At 33.9% G+C, this 4,626-nt stretch overlaps 1 protein-coding gene across 1 annotated transcript in view; it reads left to right on the top strand.

The window, feature by feature from the left end:
- The first annotated feature begins 1,168 nt into the window (after nt 1–1,168).
- The window catches only part of LOC115435571 (cathepsin K-like), a 27,930-nt gene continuing 24,472 nt past the window's right edge, over nt 1,169–4,626 (top strand). The window contains exon 1 of the mRNA XM_030158078.1: nt 1,169–1,403. The gene's annotated coding sequence lies outside the window, so the exon portion shown is untranslated. The remainder of the gene's footprint in view (nt 1,404–4,626) is intronic.

Genomic DNA, 4,626 nt, shown 5'->3' on the forward strand with positions numbered 1-4,626 from the left:
CTGTCAGCAGGATCACCAGAAGGCAGGAGAACAAACAAAACAACAAAACAAAGTGTCATTCAGAAATGCAGAAGAGAAGTGTGGTATTCTGCAAAGTGTACACGCCTGAGCAGTGAAAAATCCAGGAACAGCACGAGTTGGCACGCCACCCATTCTTTCAGATAAGAGGTTTATTAGACCTGTTTTTTTTAGTTTTGGAGGTTCCTAATAAGCCCTTTGTAAGTAAGTCTGGGCACTGTTTCCATTATAAGTTCATGTCCCTAATAGGGGTGTTGGAAAATATCAGTTCTGCAATATATTGCAATATTTCATTTCACAATACTGTATCAATATTAAAATGTACTGTACTGATACTTTTAAGTATTTATTCAAATGCAGATATTGTGGAGGTTCTTTTCTTTTTTTTAATGTATCTTATTTTTTATTATTTAACAGTGTTTTATAAATAATGGTTATTTGTTGCATCCTAAAAGCACTTTTTACCGTCTGAGAGGCAGATGTTAGTTCCTTTGTTGGGACTGAACTAAAATAATATTTAGATGTTAGTTCTGAACTAACAGAATATGAACATTTGAACAGGATATTAAACTGTAATGTCTGTAAAACAGAATTTCAGTTTCAACACAGGAAAATGTTGTGATATAACATTAGATCCTGTTCTGATCAAATAAAAATGTGTTTAGTATTTGTGCAGATTTCTGGTGTAAGTCAATTCTTCCAGGAAATAATCCCTTTAAAAAAAGAAACACACAAAGAAATTGCCTTTTTAATGATATGATATATCATATTGTGATCATAGTATTGTGATTGTATCGTATCACCAGATTCCTGCTGATGCACAGCCCTAGTCCTTAATTACCCCATCAGTGGGGTAGTTAAGGACAGGCAGGGTTAAAAAAAAAAAAAAAAAAAAAAAAAAACTGTTTAAAGTGAACTTTTAGGAAAAGGTCACTAATGAAAAGTAAAGTATCCATCACAGGCCAATATTTAACAGCAACTCTATTATTGTAACAGAACTAGTGTGGGTGTTAAAACATCACTGCTAAAACTGGATCACCTCATCTTTCGGTCGTCTCTGAGGTTTTCAGAGCAGCCTGTTGTAATCCGACACCTGACACCAGCTTTTTATTTGAGAGAAACCAGATGTAGTTCCCCTGGAAGAAAAGAAAAGAAAAAAAGAAAAAAAACTCCCAAACCCAGAGCTCCCGCTGCACTTCCTCAAACTCCAAATAGTATAAAATCACACACTGACCTAGTTCAGCAGCACACGAAGAAGAAGAAGAAGACGAACAAGAAGAAGACAAACAAGACGAACAAGAAGAAGAAGACAAACAAGACGAACAAGAAGCCGAGCAGACTGTCGCCTCCAGGACTGAGCTGAACTGTTGGAGTTCTGCACTAAGGTAAACCAACATGAAACTTTCTGCATTTCCTGTTAGTCTTACTTATGCTTTAGTGTTTGTAATAATAGTGAAGTAACGTTGGTAAAACTAAGCAGACGAAGAGTTGAACCTTTGATGTTTGTGTTTGAGACAAAAGAAGAACATCTGTGTGAGTTCAGCCTCTAAAGTGAATAAAGGATGAAGTTTAGCAGAGTTTCTGTCGACTCGTGGGACACACGTTGACATCGTCTTGTATTAAAACAGTTTGACTTATTAATGTTGAACTGGGAATTATCATTGATTTATGAAGTTTTGAACTGAAGGAGCTCATGACAGGAGGGTTTGTGAGACTCACCCAGTATTAGACACAAAACCACACGATTTAACCCTTTAAGTGCCTGCTCCACCATATGGAGGAGTTACTCAGCAGGGTTTTCTTTTGGGGTACTTAACCCTTTCATACATAGTGGTCACTCCAGTGGTCACTCCAGTGGTCAGTTCTTCTCCAGCTGTTCTCTTGTTTATTCATGGGTTTTATTGTTGTAGTTCCGTATCAGCCAACACAGTGGATCTTCCCATACACTAACATTCAGACCGTTACTGTAACTGTACTGTTCTCAATAAACCTGATCTGCAATAACATGTTTAACCCTTTCATGCACGAATTATAAGAACCATAATCAAAATTTTTTGATTATTTGAGTGTTTTTATTCCTCTTTAGGCATGAAAAAAACAATGCAATTGAAAATTTTCTTCTGAAAAAAAAAAATAATAATAATAAAATAATAATAATTTTAATACATTAAAAAATATATATAGAAAAAATAATAATAAAAACATATTCTTATGAACCTATTTTTCATGAAGTTGCAAAAATGTCCACTTAGCTGGACACCACACGTTTAATTTTTGATGCACAAAAACATGTATTTACTGATAAATTGTGTGAAAACTATGGGGGGGGGGGGGGGGGGGGGATTCTGGGATTTATGCTCAGGAGAGATCTACATAATGTTACCAATTCATGTCAGAAAAGATATGTAGTGTCTTAAAACTTTAATAAAGATATGCGTAAAAAAAAAAAAAAAAAGAGCAACTACATCCATGAATATACAAGAGAACAGCTGTAGAACAGCTGTCCACTGGAGTGACCAGTATGCATGAAAGGGTTAAGTGTAAATCAATTGCATGTTATTATTATTAGACTGTATTTATAACAGGGTTTTTTTTTTAACAAAAAGTCATTTTTTTGTGTACTACCTCCATAAAGTGATTAATAACTAGTATTAGAATATGTTAAAATGTGACATCACAAAACATCAGATTAGCAACATTTTAAAAAAAACTGTTCCTAGTTTACACACAGTATGTCAGTAAATACATGTTTCTTTGCTTCAAAAATTAAACACATGGTGTCCAGCTTGTCCAGCTGAGTGGACATTTTTGCAACTCCATGAAAAATAAGTTCATAAAAAAAAAAAAGTTGAATCACATTGTTTTTTTCATGCCTAAAGAGGAATAAAAACACTTTGGAAAAAAGTCTTGATTAGGTTCACATAATTCATGCATGAAAGGGTTAAAGGGTTTTCTACGGTGGCTGACGAGGGCCAAACACACTGTTAGGACCCAGTGTGTCTGAGTTACAGAAAACTGCTGCAAGTACAGAACACAGAGGCACTAGTTCTGCAGTGGTTCTCATCTGCAGATGTTTTCTTGGTTTGAATCGTTTCTTTCTTTGCAGACTATTTGATGATTATTCATGTGGTTTTGTTTCTTGCGGTGCACTTTTTCATTTGCACCTCCTTCCTCTTTTTGTGCCTGCTTCAGACTGTGTTGGAGTCGGTGAATTTGCGTGGTTTCTGAACTTGCAGCTGTTTTCTCGAACTCAGACACACTGGGCCGTTGGACTGTGTTTGGCCTTTGTCAGCCACCGTAGTTTTCGGTCACTGTCAGCTGGTGACATCATGTTTTGGTGGTGCAGTAGGTGAGTCAGTTTTCAGCTGCACTAGAACCACAGACCAGCACCAGGATCCTGCAGAGCACAGGCACCAACACTGGGTCCAAATAGGAACCTTTGAAAGATTTAACAGGACAAGACAACCTGTCAGCTCATGGATAATACTACTGTTATATATACCACTGAGACATATACATACATATACACAAATATATTATATATATATATATATATATATATATATATATATATATATATATATATATATATATATATATATGTGGTGTGTGTGTGTGTGTGTGTGTATGTATATATATATATATATATTATATATATATATATATATATATATATATATATATATATATATATATATGAACATATATATTGTATGCCAACAAAAGCACATACATAAAACACAAAGCAAAGCACATACATAAAGCACATATATAAAACACATATATAATGCACATATATAAAACACATATATAGAACACATACATAAAACACATATAGAACACATATATAAAACACATATATAAAGCACATATATAGAACACATATAGAACACATATATAGAACACATATAGAACACATATATAGAACACATATAGAACACATATATAGAACACATATAGAACACATATAGAACACATATATAGAACACATATAGAACACATATATAGAACACATATAGAACACATATAGAACACATATATAGAACACATATAGAACACATATATAGAACACATATAGAACACATATATAGAACACATATAGAACACATATATAGAACACATATAGAACACATATAGAACACATATATAGAACACATATAGAACACATATAGAACACATATAGAACACATATATAGAACACATATAGAACACATATAGAACACATATATAGAACACATATAGAACACATATATAGAACACATATAGAACACATATATAGAACACATATAGAACACATATAGAACACATATATAGAACACATATAGAACACATATATAGAACACATATAGAACACATATAGAACACATATAGAACACATATAGAACACATATAGAACACATATAGTTGTCATTTGTTGTGAGGGTGACAGTTGGCCTGTAGACTTTGAAAGTTTCACTACAGTTCAGTTCAGTTCAGTCGAACATTTCATGCTAAACAGGTTCAAAGCCTTTAGAGGAAACAGCAGATAAACTCAGAGAAGAGGAAGGAATGAAGCAGAGGAGATAACAGCTGCCACATGAAGGGCACGCTGACTACAGTAAACACACA

The sequence above is a fragment of the Sphaeramia orbicularis genome, chromosome 16 (genome assembly GCF_902148855.1).
Source record: "Sphaeramia orbicularis chromosome 16, fSphaOr1.1, whole genome shotgun sequence".
NCBI classification, from domain to species: Eukaryota; Metazoa; Chordata; class Actinopteri; order Kurtiformes; family Apogonidae; genus Sphaeramia; species Sphaeramia orbicularis.